The sequence below is a fragment of the Hemiscyllium ocellatum genome (assembly GCF_020745735.1).
Source record: "Hemiscyllium ocellatum isolate sHemOce1 chromosome 38 unlocalized genomic scaffold, sHemOce1.pat.X.cur. SUPER_38_unloc_7, whole genome shotgun sequence".
Classification (NCBI taxonomy): Eukaryota; Metazoa; Chordata; class Chondrichthyes; order Orectolobiformes; family Hemiscylliidae; genus Hemiscyllium; species Hemiscyllium ocellatum.
Window position 1 is genome coordinate 49,376 of NW_026867525.1, and position 24,767 is coordinate 74,142.

At 46.4% G+C, this 24,767-nt stretch overlaps 1 protein-coding gene across 2 annotated transcripts in view; it reads left to right on the top strand.

Annotated features, from left to right (window-relative positions):
- Positions 1 to 3,940: 3,940 nt before the first annotated feature.
- Positions 3,941 to 24,767, top strand: part of LOC132808788 (dual specificity tyrosine-phosphorylation-regulated kinase 1A-like) — an 84,279-nt gene continuing 63,452 nt past the window's right edge. The window contains exon 1 of one of the 2 annotated variants that reach the window (XM_060822240.1): positions 3,941 to 4,106. The gene's annotated coding sequence lies outside the window, so the exon portion shown is untranslated. Of the gene's footprint in view, positions 4,107 to 4,277; positions 4,674 to 24,767 lie in introns of those variants that run through there. The other variant, XM_060822239.1, reaches the window with a different exon arrangement.

Consider the following 24,767-nt stretch of genomic DNA (forward strand, 5'->3'; position numbering starts at 1 on the left):
TGTGGGGGGGGAGTTTTGAGAGGGGAGAGTGGTTTGTGATGGTTGCAAATTTTAAAGGGAAGGCGGCTAATTTAAATTCTCCAAATCAAACTGACCAAAGACAAAATACTTTAAACTGATTGAACGACACTAGTTGCAAACCATAAAATAACTAAACAAACTACAAAAGGCTCCACTCCCTCTTTGGAGTGAGGTGTTATTGTGGCCATTTTGAAAGGAAATTAAAACCTGCCAATTCTCTATTTCAAAATGACCCAAAAACTAAACGGTTGAAAATGACAGTGAAATGAAGGAATTGGACACACAAATTCGCAGCAAATTCAGTACAAATATTGTTCAAAAAAAACCATGAAAGACCTCACTCTCCTTTAGGGATTGTGGCCAGTGAAAGGAAACACAATTTGCGAATTCCACATTTCAAAATTAACCAAGCCCCCCCCCCCCCCCACCAAAAAAACATTGGAAATGACTCACTGACATGAGCAAATATTTCCCAACAAACAAAATATGTTTTTAAAAATGTAAACATTAAAATATAATTCAATTAAAAATTAGATAAAATAAAACTTAAAATAAGCCATTTAAATTAAAATTACAAAATAAATAAGAATTTTAAATGAGGAAATTCACATTAGATTAAGGGAAAATTTATAAATAGAAATTATGCTAAATTGGAAAAAAAATTAGAAAATTAAAGAACTGGAAAATGTGGAAAAGGTAGAAACTTTAAGGGAAAATTTTAAAAATTGAAAATTAGCATGAAACAGTCAAATTAACCATAAAAATTAAAACATTAAATAAATGGAAAGAAAAATAGAACATGGGTGACACAATGGTTAGCACTGCTGCCTCTCAGAGCCAGGGACCAGGGTTCAATTCTCACCTCAGGCAACTGTCTGTGTAGTTTGCACATTCTCCCTGTGTCTGTGTGGGTTTCCTCTGGGTACTCCGGTTTCCTCCCACAGTCCGAAGATGTGCAGGTTAGGTGAATTGGCCATGGGAAATTGCCCGTAGTGTTAGGTGAAGGGGTAAATGTAGGGGAATGGGTCTGGGTGGGTTGCGCTTCGGCGGGTCGGTGTGGACTTGTTGGGCCAAAGGGCCTGTTTCCACACTGTAAGTAATCTAATCATATGAATGTAAGTTTTAAAATTCAAGAAAATTAATTTTGAAATAATTGAGAGAATGAAAGGCCCTCATTCCCTCCTTTTCTCTTTCCCACCAACCCCATGTGGCTGCCATGTTGGAATGGAAAGTCCAGAAAATTTGAACGGTCATATTTTTGTTGTTTACTTTACAAAACACACCTATTAAAGATTATTTTGTAGCTGGTGGAGGGGGGTGTGAATCCATGTTATGAAAAATGAAAAGTAAATAGAAAATGTTATAAATTGGAGAAAATTAAAATTAGAAAATAAAGTAGAAACTTTAAGGCAAAAACTTAATAGGCAATTAGAAGTTAAAATTAAGAAAATCTGAAATTTAAAATATTAAAATGGAAAATGAATTTTTTTTTAAATGGGATAAAATTTGGAAAAAAGTTGAGACTTTAAGATGAAAGTTTAAAAAATAAAATTAACACGGAGTTAAAATCTGAAAATTTAAACATTAAATTGAAAATTGGAAAGAAAGGTTTCAAATAGAGAACTAACATTTAAGGAGGAGACGAGTACAATTGCAACATTTACAAGGCATCTGGATGTGTATATGAATAGGAAGCTGAAAATGTGTTGCTGGAAAAGCGCAGCAGGTCAGGCAGCATCCAAGGAGCAGGAGAATCGACGTTTCGGGCATGAGCCCTTCTTCAGGAACCCTTCTATGAATAGGAGGGATATGGGCCAAGTGCTGGCAAATGGGTCTCGACTGGGCTGGGATATCTGGTCAGCATGGGCGAGTTGGACTGGAGGGCTGATTCTGTGCTGTGCATCTCTCTGACTCCAAGTTAATTCATGAAAATCTGTAAATTAAAATGAAAAATTGAAAGAAATTAGAACATTTTTGGAGAAAAACATAACAAGGAAATTGGAGAAAATTAAAAAATACTTTTTTTAAAAAAAACAAGTAAGTTAACATACTTGAGAGAATTAAATGGGGCAAAGTTTGGAAAATGATAGGCCCCCATTCCCTTCTTTTCCACCCAAACCCATGAGAAAGATAAAAGTTAAAAGTCACACAACACCAGGTCATAGTTGTGAAAAACAAAGCTCACTCACTTTAATAATTTCAGTCCGAGACAAGATCTGAATTAGTAGTGTCATTTATTTCACACTTGCAAGTGGGTGTGATGTCCACTGCCCACAAGGCAGGGACAAAACACACACTGAATTCAACGAATACTCGATATTTATATAATTTGGTTCCTATATATTTTTAAAATTTGATTGTTTCCCCCCCCCTCCCATTTACATCCCCTACTTCCCTAAGACCGGTACCCATTACTCCTGTTTATCTCTTGCCTTATCCGGCCTTGTCTGTGACAAAATGCTTATTTCTGGCCTCAGAAGGCCGTTTGACCTCATCCTGCTGTGGGTCATTGTTAGGCATATCCTTTGCTTACCATTATCTACTCCCTCCATCTGTGCTGCCCCTCTCAGCATCTTATCATTAAGACTCTTTTAATTGGGGTTTGTTCCTGTGTTTCTGTAAAAGTGGGAAACAGATGTTTATACCTACTGTTTGTCCAGGCGTATCTAGCTTAACTGCCTCTCTTCACAGCATCTTATCTAGTCGCCTGGAATATCTACCATTGTTTTGCAGTCCCATTTCTTCCTTGCAGACATTTTTAGCTAATACAAAAACAATTATGCATTTCCTCCACCGAGTTTCCATTCTTGTTGACTCAGCTCTTGGCTGAAACAATTACACACTGGTGTGAGTTTGTTTACTTTGTTGTTGTGGTTCTGTTTGCCGAGCTGGGAGTTTTTGTTGCAAACGTTTTGTCCCCTTTCTAGGTGACATCCTCAGTGCTTGGGAGCCTCCTGTGAAGCGCTTCTGTCATGTTTCCTTCGGCATTTATAGTGGCTTGTCTCTGCCGCTTCCGGTTGTCAGTTGCTGTCCGCTGCAGTGGCCGGTATATTGGGTCCAGGTCGATGGACTATCGACAAACACATCGACCTGGACCCAATATACCGGCCACTGCAGCGGACAGCAACTGACAACCAGAAGCGGCAGAGACACGCCGCTATAAATGCAGAAGGAAACGTGACAGAAGCCCTTCACAGGAGGCTCTCAGGCACTGAAGCTGTCACCTAGACAGGGGACGAAACGTTTGCAACAAAAACTCCCAGCTCGGCGAACAGAACCACAACAACGCGCACCCGAGCTAGGGCGGCACGGTGGCACAGTGGTTAGCACTGCTGTCTCACAGCGCCTGAGACCCGGGTTCAATTCCCGACTCAGGCGACTGACTGTGTGGAGTTTGCACATTCTCCCCGTGTCTGCGTGGGTTTCCTCCGGGTGCTCCAGTTTCCTCCCACCGTCCAAAGATGTGCGGGTCAGGTGAATCGGCCATGCTAAGTTGCCCGTAGTGTTAGGTAAGAGGTAAATATAGGGGTAGGGGTGGGTTGCGCTTCTTTGGCGGGTCCGAAGGGCCTGTTTCCACACTGTAAGTAATCTAAATCTTCTCCCAAACTTCGTTTACTTTGTGTAAGCAATTATAATTGCAGAAGTAACGTTACTTTACCTATATCCCGCATAGTCTATGACCTGTTGTGTGATTAAAAAGAAAAGTTTGTCCAGCCCAGCTCCTCCAAAACATGACATGGGAGCCAAGTTGTGGGCGCCATGTTGGAAAGGAGTCAACTTGTGGCCGCCATATTGGAAAGGAGAGGCGGGAAAATTCAAACCGTCGTCGTTTTCTTCCCCCAGTGAGGAAAAAAATATATATCTATACACACACAAGGCAGACTTATGAGAGATCAGCTTGTAGGTGGTGGAGGGAGGTGTGAACCCACGTTGCCCTGGCGGATTATCCAGCAGCCAGCCAGCCCTCAGCCATCGCCGCCATTTTGTGGGTGGCGGCGCGCGGGCAAATTCAAAAATAAACAGCCCCCCAACGGTCAGGCGTCCCCGAGGGAGAGGCGGACGGATCAGGAATAAACAAAGAAAACGTGAATAAACCCGTCTTATTTTTTAAAAAAAAGAAATGCAGAGGGGGGGTGGGGGGGTTTGCTTCATTTTGTTTTTTAAGTTTGTAAGGTTGTAGGGAAGCGGCGGTTGGTGCCGTCCGCCATTTTGTGTGAGGCGGGAAGTTTGAATCTCGAGGCTGTGGGGAGGGGGGGGATTTAATCGATTTATCTCTTTTTCTAAACCCCCTTCCTCCCTTTGTCCGGGGCCCCCAGTTTCCAGGAGGAGGGCAGGGTGCCGCCTTTTCCCTTTTTATTTTTGTTTTGGGTCTCGAACGCCGTCCTCTCTCGGTCCCGGACTCGGTGACTACTCGAGCCCGAGGCTTGAGGCCTAAAGGCCGCCCTTCCTCTCCTCCTCCTCCTCCTCCCGGCAGCGCCATCTTTTGCCGGTTCTGGGGACAGGGTTATACATTTATATAAATATAAATACACACACACACAGACAGACACAGAGGGAGAGGGACCGTGCCGGGGACCGCAGGTGGCCCCGAGGCCTCCGCTTCACCCTCAAGCCCCTCGCCCACCTTCCCCGGCCACCGAAGCGGCTCTGAGGTGAGTGAATGAGTGTCTCCCTCCTTTCCCTACCCCGCCCTCCTCCTCCTAACAGTGTATCTCATCCAGAACGGGCTCTCACTCCGTCTCTGATCAGCAACTGAGTCTCTAAACTCAATCTAACCAGCGACATGGGCTCTAAAATTCAGCATGTGATCCATAACGGGGGACTCTAACTCAATAGCTGATCAATATCAGCCTCTCTAACTGGGAATATGATCGATAACAGTGTCTAAATCAGAATCTGATCGATACCAGCCTCTCTAACTGAGAATATGATCAATAACAGTCTCTAAATCAGAATCTGATCGATACCAGCCTCTCTAACTGGGAATACGATCAATAACAGTCTCTAAATCAGAATCTGATCGATACCAGCCTCTCTAACTGGGAATATGATCAATAACAGTCTCTAAATCAGAATCTGATCGATACCAGCCTCTCTAACTGGGAATACGATCAATAACAGTCTCTAAATCAGAATCTGATCGATACCAGCCTCTCTAACTGGGAATACGATCAATAACAGTCTCTAAATCAGAATCTGATCGATACCAGCCTCTCTAACTGGGAATACGATCAATAACAGTCTCTAAATCAGAATCTGATCGATACCAGCCTCTCTAACTGGGTATATGATCAATAACAGTGTCTAAATCAGAATCTGATCGATACCAGCCTCTCTAACTGGGAATACGATCAATAACAGTCTCTAAATCAGAATCTGATCAATACCAGCCTCTCTAACTGGGTATATGATCAATAACAGTCTCTAACTCAATTTCTGAATATTTATGGAATCTCTAATTCAGTATGTGATCAGTAACAGAGTTTCTAACTCAGTGTCTGATGTTCAATATGGGATCTAATTCAATGTCTGACCAATAATGTGGTCTTTCACTCAGTATCTGATCATTGACACGGGCTCTAACTTAGTATCTGGTCATTAATGTCGAACTCAATATGTGATCAATATATAGCTCCAACTCCATCTCGTCAATAAGAGTCTCTAACTCTGTATCTGATCATTGACAGGGGCTGTCACTCATTGTCTCATCAATAATAGAATAACATTGTATATGATCAGTAACAGGGTCTTTAACTCTGTGAGTAAAAAGTGAAGTCTGCAAATGCTGGAGATCAGAGCTGAAAATGTGTTGCTGGTTAAAGCACAGCAGGTCAGGCAGCATCCAAGGAACAGGAAATTCGACGTTACGGGCCAGAGCCTGGTGTCCTGATGAAGGGCTCTGGCCCGAAACGTCGAATTTCCTGTTCCTTGGATGCTGCCTGACCTGCTGTGCTTTAACCAGCAACACATTTTCAGCTCTTTAACTCTGTGTATGGTCAACAATTGGTTCACTAGCTCTGTTCAATCGAGGACGAAGGCTATAACTCTTTAAACTGGTCGATGTCGGACGCTACAACTGGTTGATGATGGAGTGGCTAAATCGGTCTCTAGTTGATGGCGGGCTGGCTGACTCTGTGCCTGGTAGATAACAGACGCTGTAATTCTTGTACCTGATCGTTGCGGGGTGGCCGACTCTCTGCCTGGTCGATGACTGGGTCGATAATTTCTGTGTCCGGTCGATGGTGGAGGCTATAACTCTGGTGTCGGGTCGACGATGGAGTCGGTTACTCTGGTGTCTGGTCAACGATGGAGTCGGTTACTCTAGTGTTGGGTCGACGACGGGGTCGGTTACTCTGGTGTCGGGTCGACGACGGGGTCGGTTACTCTGGTGTCTGGTCGACGACGGGGTCGGTTACTCTGGTGTCTGATGGGGTCGGTTACTCTGGTGTCTGGTCGACGACGGGGTCAGTTACTCTGGTGTCTGGTTGACGACGGGGTCGGTTACTCTGGTGTCTGATCGATGGGGTCGGTTACTCTGGTGTCTGGTCGACGACGGAGTCGGTTACTCTGCTGTCTGGTTGACGACGGGGTCGGTTACTCTGGTGTCTGGTCGATGACGGGGTCGGTTACTCTGGTGTCTGGTCGACGATGGAGTCGGTTACTCTGGTGTCTGGTCGACATGGGGTCGGTTACTCTGGTGTCTGATCGACATAGGGTCGGTTACTCTGGTGTCTGGTCGACATGGGGTCGGTTACTCTGGTGTCTGATCGACGGGGTCGGTTACTCTGGTGTCTGATTGATGACGGGGTTGGTTACTCTGGTGTCTGGTCGATGACGGGGTCGGTTACTCTGGTGTCTGGTCGATGACGGGGTCGGTTACTCTGGTGTCTGGTCGATGACGGGGTCGGTTACTCTGGTGTCTGGTCGATGACAGGGTCGGTTACTCTGGTGTCTGATCGATGGGGTCGGTTACTCTGGTGTCTGGTCAATGACGGGGTCGGTTACTCTGGTGTCTGATCGACGACGGCGTCGGTTACTCTGGTGTCTGATTGATGATGGGGTCGGTTACTCTGGTGTCTGATCGATGGGGTCGCTTACTCTGGTGTCTGGTCGACGACGGGGTCGGTTACTCTGGTGTCTGATTGACGACGGGGTCGGTTACTCTGGTGTCTGATCGACGACGGCGTCGGTTACTCTGGTGTCTGATTGATGACGGGGTCGGTTACTCTGGTGTCTGATCGATGGGGTCGGTTACTCTGGTGTCTGGTCGACGACGGGGTCGGTTACTCTGGTGTCTGGTTGATGACGGGGTCGGTTACTCTGGTGTCTGATCGATGGGGTCGGTTACTCTGGTGTCTGGTCGACGACGGGGTCGGTTACTCTGGTGTCTGATCGATGACGGGGTCGGTTACTCTGGTGTCTGGTTGATGACGGGGTCAGTTACTCTGGTGTCTGATCGATGGGGTCGGTTACCCTGGTGTCTGGTTGATGACGGGGTCAGTTACTCTGGTGTCTGATCGATGGGGTCGGTTACCCTGGTGTCTGGTTGACGACGGGGTCGCTTACTCTGGTGTCTGGTCGACGACGGGGTCGCTTACTCTGGTGTCTGGTCGACGACGGGGTCGGTTACTCTGGTGTCTGATCGATGGGGTCGGTTACCCTGGTGTCTGGTTGATGACGGGGTCGGTTACTCTGGTGTCTGGTTGACGACGGGGTCGCTTACTCTGGTGTCTGGTCGACGACGGGGTCGCTTACTCTGGTGTCTGGTCGACGACGGGGTCGGTTACTCTGGTGTCTGATCGATGGGGTCGGTTACCCTGGTGTCTGGTTGATGACGGGGTCGGTTACTCTGGTGTCTGGTCGACGACGGAGTCGGTTACTCTGGTGTCTGGTCGATGATGGGGTCGGTTACTCTGGTGTCTGGTCGACGACGGGGTCGCTTACTCTGGTGTCTGGTCGACGACGGGGTCGGTTACTCTGGTGTCTGATCGATGGGGTCGGTTACCCTGGTGTCTGGTTGATGACGGGGTCGGTTACTCTGGTGTCTGGTCGACGACGGAGTCGGTTACTCTGGTGTCTGGTCGATGATGGGGTCGGTTACTCTGGTGTCTGGTCAATGACGGGGTCGGTTACTCTGGTGTCTGATCGATGGGGTCGGTTACTCTGGTGTCTGATCGACGACGGCGTCGGTTACTCTGGTGTCTGGTCGACGACGGGGTCGGTTACTCTGGTGTCTGGTCGATTACTCTGTGTGTTTACGTTTACTCATACTGAAGCCCTATCCATATGGGTGTTTATTGAATTTTTGAACTTTGCAACAACTCTGTACTTCTAAACTAAATTCTCCTAATGATTGTGTGTGTAAGATATGCCATGTTTGTTCTCATTGGACTAAATGTATTGATTCTGTAACTATCTGCATGTGGAAGTCGTCAGATCAAAAATGGGGAGCGGGTAGATTAAATAAAGTTATGGTTTGGGTACCAAAATATATTGTTGAAAATTGGTCCTGTGTAATTATCAATAAATAGACCATCTGTAGCTCATTGAAATCAGGCATTTAAATGCAAAGGCATAGGAGAAGGAGCAGGCTGTGAGTTGCATTGAGTCTGCTCTGCCCCTCAGTGAGATCATAGCTGATCTGATAATCGTTACTCCATTTTTCTGTCTTATCTTCATAACCCGTGATTCTCTTACTAATTAAAAATCTGTCTATCACAGCTTTGAATATACTAATGACCCAGCCTCAATTGCCTTCTCTGGTAAAGGATACCACAGGTTCACTAACCTCTGACAGAAGAAATTCCTTTGACTCTACTCTAACCAGGTGACTGCTTTCTATGAGATGGTGCTGCTAGTTCCACAAAGGAAAACCATGTCTCCACATCTACCCTCTCAAACTCTTTAAGAATCTTAAAAGCAGAAAGAGAAATAGAGTTAAATGTTTTAGTTCAAATGGCTTCTTCACAGCTGAACTGTTTCTCTCTTCATAGATGCTGCCAGACCTGGTGAGTTTCTCCAGCATTGTTCATATTTCAAATTTCCAGCATTTGCTGTATATTGTTTTTATTTCCCTTTGGGGAGTATGTGTCTTCTTTGTTTAATAAGGTCTGCTTTTAATCTTCTAAACTCAAATGAGTATAACACCAACCTACTGAACCTCTCCTCATAAGGCCGTCCCTCCATACCCAGTCTCTGCTGAGTGAATCTTCTTTGTATTGATTCCAATCCCAGTACATATTTTCTTCGATAAGGTACTAAAACTGTTCACAGTAAAATTGTTCAGCTGAGGTCTAACTAGTGCTTGTATAGTTTTAGCAAGGCATTTCTATTTTTATATTCCATTCCTTTCAAAATAAAGGTTTTCTGGTAAAGTACATAACTTCTCATTTTCCCTCATTTGTGTTCCAATTATTTTAGTCTTGGGAGCCTTTATCAAAATACTTCATTATTAAGACTGATTGTTTTGTACAGGAGGCTAATAACATGAGATGTAACCTCTACAGTACAAGATATTTCACATTTGAACCTCTTGAAAGGTTTAGACAAATATATTTTTGGATGCCTTGGTTTGGTGAAGACCTGTGTAAACATGTTGTTTTGCAGTTTCCCCTCTCTGAATGTGGTGGTGCAGTGGGACATGGTTATGTAAAAAAGTGTCACCATAGAGGGCACCTAGAGATTTATGCTGGAAAAAATCTGCGTGGTAGTGTAAGGTTTTTAATATGTGCATGTTTTGAGCAATTGAGGTTTCACCATCAGAAGGGGAGCCCCACATTCTCATTTTCTGAACTAAGTTTGAACAGCACTGTGGAGCATATGAAAAGGATCGTGGTCCACCAGGTTTCAGTTAATGAATGTTGGGAGCAGTGTTGGTTGAATGAGGGTGGAGAGGGTTTATAGTGAGCTGTTTAACATGAGGTACAAAGTGAAGTAAACTAGGTTTATGTGCTCCAGCTCCAGTTTTTCTCAATTCTCTCATTCTGTGTTCACCATGAATGCGGTGCGGTGGTAACACTGCAACCTCACAGCACCAGGGACCTGGATTTGATTCCAGCCTTGGGTGACTCTGTGTCGAGTTTGCACATTCTCCCCATGCCTGTGTAGGTTTCCACATAGGTATTCCAGTTTCCTCTCACAGTCCGAACATGTTCTGGTTAGGTGGGTTAGTAAATGCAAGATTATGGGGATAAAGTAGGGGACTGAGCCTGGATGGGATGGTCTTCAGACGGTCAGAACAAATTGGGAGAGAACAGGCTAGGTAGACTCTTTACACACTATAGAGATTCTGTGAGTGCATAGACATGCTTTTGAGTCTCTCGGTGAGGCTGTATCTCATGAATCTAAATCGTTGATGTTGGTGTACCTTCCAATTGTATCTGTAGTCACTCTCCAACTGCCTGGCAGCTCTCAGACTGGTACCTGTGGTCACTCTTTCATTCCTGGTGTGACTCTCAATTGAGATCACCAGAAAAATCTCAAACTGGCACACTCATCATCACTCAGGCTCAGATTGGTGCCTGACATCACTAGCACTCCCAGGATTACTGGGCAGCTTTCAGACCGGTGCCTGACATCACTAGCACTCCCAGGATTACTGGGCAGCTTCCAGACTGGTGCCCGCGGTCACATCCACTCCCAGGATTACTGGGCAGCTTTCAGACCGGTGCCTGACATCACTAGCACTCCCAGGATTACTTGGCAGCTTTCAGACTGGTGCCTGTGGTCACTCACACACTCCCAGGATTACCGGGCAGCTTTCAGACCGGTGCCCGCGGTCACTCTCACACTCCCAGGATTACCGGGCAGCTTTCAAACCGGTGCCCGCGGTCACTCTCACACTCCCAGGATTACTGGGCAGCTTTCAGACCGGTGCCCGCGGTCACTCTCACATTCCTAGGATTACCGGGCAGCTTTCAGACCGGTGCCCGCGGTCACTCTCACACTCCCCGGATTACCGGGCAGCTTTCAGACCGGTGTCCGCTGTCACACCCACTCCCAGGATTACTGGGCAGCTTTCAGACTGGTGTCCGTGGTCACTCACACACTCCCCGGATTACCGGGCAGCTTTCAGACTGGTGCCCGCTGTCACACCCACTCCCAGGATTACCGGGCAGCTTTCAGACTGGTGCCCGTGGTCACTCACACACTCCCCGGATTACCGGGCAGCTTTCAGACCGGTGCCCGTGGTCACTCACATGCCCCCAGGATTTTCATGCAGTTCTCGGACTGACCTTGCAGTTACTCTTTCAATCCAGACAGCTCTCAGATTGGTAGCTGTGGTCACTCTGACTTTCGAGGAGTTTTATCACTGGACTGTTAATCCAGAGATGAAAAGTGTGGCATAGGCCCTTTGTCAGGAATGATGAAGGATTATGCCCGAAATATCAATTCTCCTGCTCCTTGAATGCTGCCTGAACTACTATGGTTTTCGATTCTGATCTCGAGCATCTGCAGTCCTCAATTTCTTCGAGTTTCTGTAAACCAGAGACCCAGGTAATGTTCTGGATACCTGGGTTCAAATCCTGCCAGGGGATTTAAAATTAAGAGTGTAAGGTTGACCATGAATCCATTGTCGATTGTTGGGAAAATCCCGTCTGGTTCACTTATGTCCTTGAGGGAGGGTAACTGCCATCCTGACCTGTGTTTGGCCTACATGTGACTCCCGACCAACAGCAATGTGCTTGACTTTTAACTGCCCTCTGGGCCTTCAGGGATGGGCAATAAATGCTGACCTAGCCAGTGATGTCCACATCCGATGAATGAATTTAAATTTAAACTCTCATACTGGGCAGGTATTGGACAGGTACTTGTGCTCGCAAACAGCTGTTGGGGTTAATGGAAGTCTAGAAATGGTGTTGTGCAGTGCAGCCTTTCAACATAGAGGGTGCCATTGGATTATGCTGTTGTATCACACTTCACTCAGCATTTTCTCCCCTGTTCTCCCTCCTAGTATTTAGCTTCTTCAAGTTTAAGCATCTATTTATGTACATATACAGATCCAAATGCTGACAGCTCATCACTTTGTCTCAGCAAAGTTGAGAGGTTGGGGCTTTTCTCCCTCGAGAGGAGAAGGCTCAGAGGAGATTTGATTGAAGTTTTCAAACTCTTTAAATGGGCTGTATAGAGTGGATAGCAAGAAACTGTTCCTGCTCAAATGGTTCGAGTACCAGAACATTTTAAAATGTTTTGCAGAACAAGTAAATGCGATGTGAGAAAGGATGTTTTCACACAGCGAGTAGTTCAGATATGCAGTGCTCTGCCTGCAAATGTGGAGGCAGCTTCAACTGAGGCATTTGTGAAGGTATTGGATGATTATTTAAATAGATAATAAACACAGGAAGGTGTTCTGGTGCTCATTTGGAGAGACAATGCAGAAATGCTAGTCTTGAATGTCCTCCTCCTGCGCCATAATAATTCTGAGGTTCTTTCCAAAATGGAGTTTATTCAGAATTTAATAGATTGCTTGACTCAATTGCTCCATATCACATAGCTTATCCCCATCGCCATCTCCTCGTATTAGGCAAGAACTTTCAAAAGTTGATTGGGAGCAGATGTTCACAGGTAAAGGGACAACTGGAAAATGGGAAACCTTCAGAAATGAGATAACGAGAGTCCAGAGACACTGTATTCCTGTTAGGGTGAAAGGAAGGGCTGGTAGGTGTAGGAGTAGGTTGGTATAGCTGGATGACCAGAGAAATTGAGGGTTTGGTTCAGGAAAACAAGGAAGCATATGTCAGGATAAATCGAGTGAATGCTTAGAAGAGTGTAAAGGTAGTAGGAGTATACTGAAGAGGGAAATCAGGAAGGCAAAAAGGGGGCATGAGATAGCTTTGGCAAATAGAGTTAAGGAGAATCCAAAGGGATTTTACAAATCCATTAAGGTCAAAAGGGTAAGTAGGGAGATAATAGGGCCCCTCAAAGATCAGCAAGGCGGCCTTTTGTGTGGAGCTGCAGGAGCTGGGGGAGATATTAAAAGGGTATTTTGCATCTGTGTTTACTGTGGAAAAGGACATGGAAGATACAGAATGTAGGGAAATAGATGGTGACATCTTGCAAAATGTCCATATTACAGAGGAGGAGGTGCTGAATGTCTTGAAACACATAAAAGTGGATAAATCCCCAGGACCTGATCAGGTGTACCCTAGAACTCTGGAAAGCAAGGGAAGTGATTGCTGGGCCCCTTGCTGAGATATTTGTATCATCGATAGTGACAGGTGAGGTGCCAGAAGACTGGAGGTTGGCTAACATGGTGCCATTATTTAAGGAAGGTGGTAAGGATGAGCCAGGGAACTATAGACCAGTGAGCCTGATGTGGTGGGCAAGCTGTTGGAGGGAATCCTGAGGGACAGGATGTACATGTATTTGGAAAGGCAAGGACTGATGAGGGATAGTCAACATTGTTTGTGCATGGGAAATCATGTCTCACAAACTTGACTGAGTTTTTTGAAAAAGTAACAAAGAGGATTGATGAGGGGAGAGCAACATGATCTATACGGACTTCAATAAGGCATTTGAGAAGGTTCCTCGTGGGAGACTGGTTAGCAAGGTTAGATCTCAGGGAATACAGGGAGAACTAGGCATTTGGATACAGAAATGGCTCAAAGGTAGAAGATAGAGGGTGGTGGTGGAGGGTTGTTTTTCAGAATGGAGGCCTGTGACCAGTGGAGTGCTACAAGGATTGGTGCTGGGTCCACTACTTTTCATTATTATTTAAATGATTTGGATGTGAGCATATGAGGTATAGTTAGTAAGTTTGCAGATGACAACAAAATTAGAGGTGTAGTGGACAGCGAAGAAGGTTACCTCTTGAGTACAACAGGATCATGATCAAATGGCCCAATGGGCTGATGAATGGCAGATGTAGTTTAATTTAGATAAATGTGAGGTGCTGCATTTTGGGAAAGCAAATCTTAGCAGGACTTATACACTTAATGGTAAGGTCCTCAGGAGTGTTGCTGAACAAAGAGACCTTGGAGCGCAGGTTCATAGTTCCTTGAAAGTGGAGTCTCAGTGAAGATAGGATAGTGAAGATGATGTATGGAATGCTTTCCTTTGTTGGTCAGAGTATTGAGTACAGGAGTTGGAAGCTCATGTTGCAGCTGTATAGGACATTGGTTAGGCCATTTTTGTAATATTGCATGCGATTCTGGTCTTGTTCTTATGTGAAGGATGTTGTGAAACTTGAAAAGTTTCAGAAAAGATTTACAAGGATGTTGCCAGGGTTGGAGAGTTTGAGCTACAGGGAGAGGCTGAATAGGCTGGGGCTGTTTTCCCTGGAGCGTCGGAGGCTGAGGGGTGACCTCATAGAGGTTTTATAAAATCATGAAGGGCATGATAGGGTAAATAGACAAGGTCTCTTCCCTGGGATGGGGGAGTCCAGAACTAGAGGGATAGTGTGATAAAGTCATAGAGATGTACAGCATGGAAACAGACCCTTTGGTCCAACTTGTCCATGCTGACCAGATATCCTGACCCAATCTAGTCCCACCCTAAGTTTAAGGTGAGAGGGGAAAGATATAAAAGAGACCTAAGGGGCAACTTTTTCACTCAGAATGTGATAAGTGTGTGGAATGAGCTGCCAGAGGAAGTGGTGGAGGCTGGTATAGGTGCAACATTTAAAAGGCATCTGGATGGGTTTGGAGGGATATGGGCCGAGTGTGGCAGGTGGGACTAGATTGGGTTGGGATATCTGGTTGGTATGGAACTGTTGGACCAAAGGGTCTGTTTCCATGCTGTACATCTCTATGACTTTATGACTCTATCCCTTTCTCCCTCTATATTTATCCAGCATCACCCTAATAGACCGACATAATGCACCTTGACCACTCCGTGTGGGAGAGGTTCCCACGTTCCACCTTCTCTTGGGAGGGTAAGATGTTTCCCATTGGATTTATTAGGATCTATCTTCAATCAATGGCCTCTACTTTCTCCTGAATTCTGCAGATTATGCACAGCAGTAGTATCAGTTTGGTTTTGTGTGGTTTTTGTTTTGAATTTTCATGTGATGGGGCTGTTGCTGGTAGGGTTAGTATTTATACTCTAACTGTCTTTGAACGGAGTAGCTTGCTCAGGCAGTTGAGTCAGTAACGTAAGAGTTTGGAGTTGACAATAGGTAAGGACAGCAGACTTTAAAGTTCCACCAGTTGTTCTGGTGGGATTTGGAGTGATATCCCCAGAGCATTAGCCTGGCCTTTGCCAAGAGGTAAACTCTCTGGCATTATAACTCCAGTGATTTTACCTCTTTGCTGTCTCCCTGGTGTAGAATATGGATGATAACCCCACACACTGAGTGTAAATACCCTGTGTACGTTTTGTGGTTTACAGACATTATCTGTACTCGGTGTTCAAGGGTACTTTATAGAACAGCTTGGAAGCATTGTGGGGATAGAGTAAAACATCTAATCACCTTTGCAGTTTGAAGGACTGGCTGAGAGATGGCGCCTGAAGTTCAATGTCGAGAAATGTGAGGTGATGCATTTTGGAGAAATGCAAAAGAGGTACATGAGAATGGTTCCAGGGATTAGAGACCTCAGTTATGAAGATAGGTTTGAGAGGTTAGGAAAATTCTTGGGGAGAAGACTATGAGTAGATTTGATGGGAGTTTTCAAAATCATGGGTACAGTAGGTGGGGGAAACTATTCATGCTCATAAGCGAATTGAGAACTAAAGGAGCTCAAAAATGGTCTGAGGAGAGCCAGGAGGGGGCATGAAAAAGGCTTGGCAGGAAGGATTAGGGAGAATCCAAAGGCATTTACACGTATGTGAGGAATAAGAAAATGATCAAAGAAAGAGTAGGGCAGATCAGGGATAGCATAGGGAACTTGTGTATAGAGTCTGAGGAGGTAGGGGAAGCCCTAATAGAGTTTTTTGCTTCTGTCTTTACTAAAGAAAAGGACCTTGTAGTGAATGAAACCATTGAGGAGCAGGTAAGCATGCTGGAACAGATAGATATTGAGGAAGCTGATGTGCTGAAAATTTTGACAAACATTAAGATTGACAAGTTGCCAGGGCCAAACCAGATTTGTCCTCGGCTGCTTTGCAAAGTGAGAAATGTGATTGCTTTGCCGTTTGCGAAGATCTTTGCATCCTCGCTCTCCACCGGGGTCGTACCTGAGGACTGGAGGGAGGCAAATGTAATTCCTGGTCACTGCCTGCCATTCCGAAATGGAGCCATTTATCACTACTCTTTGTTTCCTATCAGTCACCAACTTTCAATCCAAGTTAGTACTTTGTCCCCAATACCATGCACCCTAATTTTGCTCACTTATCTCCTATCTTTATCAAAAGCTTTCTAAAAGTCCAGGTACATCTGTTGGATCTCCCTGATCCATCTTCAGAGTTACATTCTCAAAAAATTCCAGAAGATTAGTCAAGCATGATTTCCCCTTCATAAATCCATGTTGACTCTGACCTATCCTGTGACTACTATCCAGATGTGTCATAATTTCATCCTTTGTAATAGACTCCAGCATCTTTCCCACCCCTGAGGTCAGACTAACTGGTCTATAATTTCCTGCTTTCTCTCTCCCACCTTTCTTAAATGCTGTCAGCACGGCTTTGTGAGGGGCAGGTCATGCCTCACAAATCTTTTTGAGTTCTTTGAGGATGTTACTAGACAAGTTGATGAGGTTCGAGTGATGGATGTGGTGTATATGGACTTCAGCAAGGCATTTGATAAGGTTCCCCATGGTAGGCTTGTACAGAAGGTCAGAAGGAATGGGATACATGGAAATTTAGCTGTCTGGATACAGAATTGGCTGGTCAACAGAAGACAGCGAGTGGTAGTGGAAGGAAAGTATTCTGTCTGAAAGTCAGTGGTGAGTGGTTTCCACATGGCTCTGTTCTTGGGCCTCTACTCTTTGTAATTTTTATTAATGACTTGGATGAGGAGATTGAAGGATGGGTTAGCAAGTTTGCAGATGACACAAAGGTTGGAGGTGTCGTTGACAGTATAGAGAACTGTTGGAGGCTACAGCGTGACATTGACAGGATGCAGAGATGGGCTGAGAGGTGGCAGATGGAATTCAACCTGGATAAATGCGAGGTGATGCATTTTGGAAGGTTGAACTTGAAAGTTGAGTGCAGGACTAAAGACAGGATTCTTGGCAGTGTGGAGGAACAGCGGGATCTTGGTGTGCAGGTGCATAGATCCCTTAAAATTGCCACCCAAGTGGACAGGGTTGCTAAGAAGGCATATGGTGTTTTGGCTTTCATTAACAGGGGGATTGAGTTTAAGGGCCATGAGATCTTGTTGCAGCTCTATAAAACTTTGGTTAGACCGCACTTGGAATACTGTGTCCAGTTCTGGTCGCCCTATTAGAGGAAAGATGTGGATGCTTTGGAGAGGGTTCAGAGGAGGTTTACCAGGATGCTGCCTGGAATGAAGGGCTTATCTTACAAAGAGAGGTTGGCTGAGCTCAGACTTTTTTCATTGGAAAGAATAAGAGAGGGGATCAAACTGAGGTATACAAGATAATGATAGGCATAGATAGAGTTGATAGCTAGAGACTTTTTCCTAGGGCAGAAATTGTTAACACGAGGGGTCATAGTTTTAAGCTGTTTGGCGGAAACTATAGAGGGAATGTCAGTTGCGGGTTCTTTACGCAGAGAGTTGTGAGAGCATGGAATGCGTTGCCAGCAGCATTTATGGAAGCGAGGTCATTGGGGATATTTAAGAGACTGCTGGACATGCATATGGTCACAGACATTTGAGGGTTAGGTTTACCTTACATGAGGATCAATGGTCGGCACTACATCGTGGGCTGAAAGGCCTGTTCTGTGCTGTACTGTTCTATGTTCTGTGTTCATATAAAATGTCCTGCAAAAGGAGCAAATATGATATGAGAAACCTTATTTCACACAATGAGTAGCTAGGAATGCACTGCGTGAAAATATGTGGAGTTAGATTCTACTCAGGCATTCGAGATGGGCATTGGTTTATGTGTAGAATGATGGGGGAGAGACAGGATATTGGCACAAATTGATGATGCTCTTTTAGGCATGTGGTATAGACACACTGGGTCAAATGGCCGCCTTCCATGCTGGAACAACCTCACACAGCCCCTACATCGGCAGAACACTCATTCCCACCATGACTTTCAATGGGGGAAACTATTGGGATCTAACGATTGAGGTTCTGAGGGAATGTACAATCACTCTCTGTTTCCCTCACACACTGAGGGAGTGCACAGTCACTCACTGCTCTCTCAGACACTGACGGAGTGCACAGTCACTCACTGCTCTCACAGACACTGAGGGAGTGCACAGTCACTCACGGCTCTCTCAGACACTGTGGGAGTGCACAGTCACTCACTGCTCTCACAGTCACTGAGTGTGTGCACAGTCACTCACTGCTCTCACAGACACTGAGGACGTGCACAGTCACTCACTGCTGTCACAGACACTGAGGGAGTGCACAGTCACTCACTGCACCCTCAGACACTGAGGGAGTACACAGTCACTCACTGCTCTCACAGACACTGAGGACGTGCACAGTCACTCACTACTGTCACAGACACAGAGGGAGTGCACAGTCACTCACTGCTCTCACAGACACTGAGGACGTGCACAGTCACTCACTGCTGTCACAGACGCTGAGGTGGTGCACAGTCACTCACTGCTCTCACAGACGCTGAGGAAGTGCACAGTCACTCACTGCTCTCACAGACGCTGAGGGGGTGCACAGTCACTCACTGCTCTCTCAGACACTGAGGGGGTGCACAGTCACTCACTGCTCTCTCAGACGCTGAGGGAGTGCACAGTCACTCACTGCTCTCACAGACACTGAGGGGGTGCACAGTCACTCACTGCTCTCATAGACCCTGAGGGAGTGCACAGTCACACACTGCTGTCACAGTCACTGAGGGAGTGCACAGTCACTCACTGCTCTCTCAGACACTGAGGGAGTGCACAGTCACTCACTGCTCTCTCTAACACTGTGGGATTGCACAGTCACTCACCGCTCTCACAGACACTGAGGGGGTGCACAGTCACTCACTGCTGTCACAGTCACTGAGGGAGTGCACAGTCACTCACTACTCTCACAGACACTGAGGACGTGCACAGTCACTCACTGCTGTCACAGTCACTGAGGGAGTGCACAGTCACTCACTGCTGTCACAGTCACTGAGGGGGTGCACAGTCACTCACTGCTCTCATAGACCCTGAGGGAGTGCACAGTCACACACTGCTGTCACAGTCACTGAGGGAGTGCACAGTCACTCACTGCTCCCTCAGACACTGAGGGAGTGCACAGTCACTCACTGCTCTCTCAGACACTGTGGGAGTGCACAGTCACTCACTGCTCTCTCAGACACTGTGGGAGTGCACAGTCACTCACTGCTCTCACAGACACTGAGGGAGTGCACAGTCACTACTGCTGTCACAGTCACTGAGGGAGTGCACAGTCACTCACTGCTGTCACAGTCACTGAGGGAATGCACAGTCACTCATTGCTCTCTCAGACACTGAGGGAGTGCACAGTCACTCACTGCTCTCTCAGACAGTGAGGGAGTGCACAGTCACTCACTGCTCTCTCAGACACTGTGGGAGTGCACAGTCACTCACTGCTCTCACAGACACTGAGGGAGTGCACAGTCACTCACTGCTGTCGCTCTCACAGTCACTGAGGATGTTCACAGCCAGAGAGCCCTCTGAGACACTGAGGGAATAGCAGAGTTGCAATCTTTAACTGCCACTCCCCAGTGTTCCAGCCATGTGTGAAATTGTCAGCTATTTGAAGGCAGTTTGAAGTTTGTCCCTCCAATCTGATCGACTGTGGGAAAAAGGCAGGGAATCCCTCTAAAAATGCTTGAACTAGTCATAGAAAGCAGAACAATGAATGATTCTCATTCAGGGAGCTTGGGTCATCACGGATAAATGTAAATATTAGTGCACTGGATATCCATGTTGGCAGCGTGTAGGAGAGCCTGAACTTCTCATTTCCTGCCTTCTTGAGGGTGGGGAGTGCTGTTGTGATTGGTGTCCCCATTGTAGCGAGATGTGCATTTCAGCATTTGTTTTATTGCAGGGTAGTTGGCAGTACTGTGGCCCTATGGTCTGAATGATTGGATTGTTTTACGGCGTTTTGGGTACTTTGCAGTGCCCTGTCTCAGCTGGCGCAGGGACTTCATTCATTTTACAGCCCTGTCCTGTGGATACTGTGGCCTCTTTGTTGCTCGATGGTTGGGATCCTGTGCCCTTGCCAACTCCTGGGCCTGAGAAGAACTTGTAATTGCTCAGAATCCAGGAAATGTTTGGCAAAGGCTGATGCAATAGTTGCCAATTTTGAGAGAGGATTAATGCCACCCTGAGATTACTCATTTTGAAACCGGGGTCAGTTTAAAGCAGTAAATTGCTGTTTGTCTGGGTGTTCCATGTTCTGTAGTTACCTCCTTATACTGTAATGTTTCAGAACTCCCACCACTCACAGATCCTTTTATTAATAGAGCAGCTATGTAATGCAGCCTTATTAGAAACTTGGCTGATTCACGTTGCTGGATCTGGAGACACAAGAGTACTAAGAATGTGAGCTAAATGTGAGGTTGTTGCCAGGTCTGGTTCCCAGGGACCCTGGCCTACAGGGGGTGGGTGGAAGGTGGACAGAGCTGCTACACTGCTTCTTGAACACATTTCCATTCAGAACAGGATTCTGGAAAGTGTTGAAGCTTGAAATAGACCGAATTTCTGTTTCTCCAGTGTGATTCACCACACTTGACATTCCAGAGCATCTCTCAGCTAGTGAAGCTCGTGAAATATTGTGCTATGAGAAACACGGGAGCCTGTTTATGCACAACAAGCTCCCTGACACAACAGTGGAACAACGGAGGAGACAATGTTTGTTAGGGAAAGGATAAATGGTAGGCAGGCCTGAAGGAGTGTTAGGATAGTCAGGTATGGAGGTGTCAAAAGTAAGGGTGAGAGCTTTGACTGCACGTGGACTGAGATATGTGATATTATGCAGGTGAATGGTGTCTGAAATTGATGTGCGTGTCGAATTATGGATGATCGACTCTTTTAGTGTGATCAGATGTGTCTGAATAGTTGAGAGTGCACCCCGATGGTTTAAACTGTCAAGAGCCTCTTGTTCTGAGACATTTTGAGGATGGTTTCATTTGTTAACCGAAAATTCACAATATTTCATCTGCCTGACAGTGCTTTCATTGGCCTTGTCACAGCATTCCACACAATCATTCCCCACAAAATGTTGCACTCTCCCTGAACCAGTAATCAGCCAGACTGTGGCTGTCTTAAAACAGAAAGAGAAATGTTGGTGCGAAGCATCTGTCTTGTCTCCCCCCCATCCTGCCCTTTCCTCCAGGCATCCTCTCAACATAGATTTTAGTTATTCTAGGAGAATCATCAGCAAGCTAGCGCTTTCTCCCCAGACACTACTCTGTGCATTTCATTGAAACCGTGGCTGTGTGTGTACGCACCTGTCTACGTGCAAATGCTAGCACCTGTGTCTCTGCATGTGCCTGTATGCATGCATTTGTGCACCCATGTGTGTTTGCACATACACCTGTGAGTATCCATGCACGTGTGCTGAGTATCTGCTGGCACTGTTGGAGGGTGGTATTTCAGATGATATGTTTAATTAAGAGTAAATGTTAATGATCTTTGAGAAATGTGAGTGCCTATTTTTGATGAAGTGGGTAAAAATGGGGATGCTGTCTGGTGTCCTGGGGCCAATATTTATCCCTTGGTCAACATCAGTCATAAATAGATTAACTAGGCCATGACCACACTGTTGTATGTGGTTTCTTCCTACGTGCGAATTGGCTCCCACTTTTCCTCCATTAAAAACATTGAAAGGTGTTGAAAACATTAAAGGAAAGTCTTTCACTTTTTCTCTCTTATCATTGCTGTCAGCTTCGGGGCCAGACCATTTGAGGTTGATTCATCTCTCAGTTCAGACTGAGACAAATCTATGACCTCCATATTAATCATTGCATCATGAGCTGAACCCAGCTCTCTGAGCTGGGCTCTGTTTGATCCTTCTCCCACTTGACCTGTCCCTGTCACCTGATCGTGCCTAGGCCTCCAGTCCTATCTCCAGTCCCCTTGTGGCCCTAAGCCATGCCTTGACACCCCTGCCCTGTCCCTCAGATTTTGTCGATGTCCCATCCAAGCTCTGATCCATGCCTGCTCTGTCTTAAAGTCCTGTCTCTGCCCATAGTGGAGCCAAGCTGGCCCCTGTCTCCACTGTCTCCAAGGAGGTAGGTGGCCTGATGAACAGCATGCCTACAATCAGACTACTGAAATGCCAGAGGCCAAGGAAGGGGTGGCTTGTTGAAAATCCCTAGAATCACTGTCCACACTACACTCATGGGGGCCTGTGCCGTAAGTCATCCCTGTTGTTGGTTGACCTGTGCCAGGGTCCACAACTGTTAATCATCCTCCCTGGTGGCTTTTCCTACATTTCAGTCATCCTCCACCTTACTTGGCCGTTGCCTATCAATTATCCTCCTGTTGCTGGACAGAGTAATGCTGGGTTGTCCCATACAGACTGGTAATCATCCCCTTGTTGCAGTCTAACTCTGCTTGGGCTGATCCCCATCTGTCAATCGCCTCCCTTGTTGCTGTATAACCTGCCCAAAGGCCTGTACTTGTCAATCACCCCTCGTCGTTTAATGACCTCACCCCAGGACCTGCACCTGTCAATCGTTCCTGTTGCTGAGTGACCTTCCACCAGAGCCTGACCCTTTCAACTCTCCCCTGTTGTTGCTTAGTGACCAGAGCCTGTCCCTTACAATTGTCCCCTGTTACTGAGTGATCTTCCACCTGAGCCTGTCCCTTTCAATCATCTCCTGTTACTGAGTGACCTTCCACTAGAGCCTGACCCTTTCAATCATCTCCTGTTGTTGCTTAATGACCAGAGACTGTCCCTTTCAATCGTCTCCTCTTGTTGCTTAGTGACCAGAGCCTGACCCTTTCAATCATCTCCTCTTGTTGCTTAGTGACCAGAGCCTGTCCCGTTCAATCATCTCCTGTTGTTGCTTAGTGACCAGAGCCTGTCCCTTTCAATCATCCCATTGTTGCTGAGTGACCTTCCACCAGAGCCTGTCCCTTTCAATCATCCCCTGTTGATTGGCAGAACGATGCCAGGCCTTTCTACACATGTGAATTTCTACTCCTGTTGCTGGGTAACTCGTATCCCTGTTCCTGGGCAGGTAACCTAGCCTGTTAATCATTCTCTTTTTGCATTGTAACACTGCCTTGGTTGTAGATTAGAGTGGTGCTGGAAAAGCATAGCAGTTCAGGCAGCATCCGAGGAGCAGGAAAATCGACGTTTCGGGCAAAATCCCTCTATTCCTGATGAAGGGCTTTTGTCCGAAACGTTGATTTTCCTGCTCCTCGGATGCTGCCTGAACTGCTGTGCTTTTCCAGCACCACTCTAATCTAGAATTTGGTTTCCAGCATCTACAGTCCTTGTTTTTACTGCCTCATCTGTCAATCACCTCCAGGTACCACTGTGTAACCTAACTGACAGGGCTGGGCAGTTTTTTTCATCCCTCTGTTACTGTATAACCTGTCCTAGGGCTCATGCCTGTCAGTAATTGCCCTGTTGCTGTGTAACCTTCCCCTGCCTGTGCCTGTTTAATCATTCTCCTGTTGTTGGACAGAGCCATGCTGTAGCCTTCCATGTGCCTATCTCCCAGTTGCTAGGTAACCCCCTTCCCAGTTCCTTCTTGGTTACCCTGCTTGTAAGTCATTTGTCCTTATGCAGGGTACCACTGTCTGGACTCTTGTCCATCTTTCAAACGCCTCCGCCTTTTGCAAGGTGACCTCAGCCCAGGACCCAACCTTGTCAATCAACCCCCTGTGGTTCAGTGACTTTCCGCCAGTGTCCAGCCCAGTTATTAATCCCCCTGTTGCTGTGTAACCTGTCCCAGAGCCCATGCCTGTCAAAATCGCCCTGTTGCTGGGTAACCTTCCCCCGGCCTGCGCCTGTCAATCATCCTCCTGTTGCTGGGTAACCTTCCCCGGCTTGCGCCTGTCAATCATCCTCCTGTTGCTGGGTAACCTTCCCCGGCCTGCGCCTGTCAATCATCCTCCTGTTGCTGGGCAGAGCGGCGCCGGGCCGGCCTCGCCTGTCAATCTCTTACCCCACCCCCATTATCCGACCGCCCCCTGTTGCTGGGCAGAGTAGCTCACGAACCCCGCCCCTACTCTTTCGCCGCCCCGGCAACAGGCATCCGTCACTTCTCATTGGACCAGGCGGTCAGCCAATGGCAGTGTTCACAGCGCTGGGATGACGCTGCTTGTTGCTAGGTGAAGGAATTGCAACTCCGGGAATGGAAATTGTATCATTAATAAACGCTAAACTCGGGAAGGATGAATGAAATCTGATTGTTTGCGTGTACACATATATGTAGTCCAATATATTTCAAATTCCTAAATTAAATAAACTGATGTTTGACAACTGGGTGGTGGGAAGAGGGTGGTTTCCTTGTATCATGCCCATTCTTCCAAAGTCCATGGCAGCCCCAGCTGGTTAGACAAGTAAGAACTCTCCTGTGCAACACTGGAGACAACACAAGGGATCAAGTCTCCAATGGAGCACTGGTTTGTAGGCAAGGGGATAAGCAGTGGGACACGGGGTGAGGAAGGATGGGATCTCACTGGAACATTGGCTGTTGGGGTGTCGCTAACACTGGTGCTTCTGATTCAAGTACCTGCTTATCCTGCATTCTTGAGGTGGTGTTATGTTCAAAACTGCCTGTATGGAGGAAGTAGTTAAC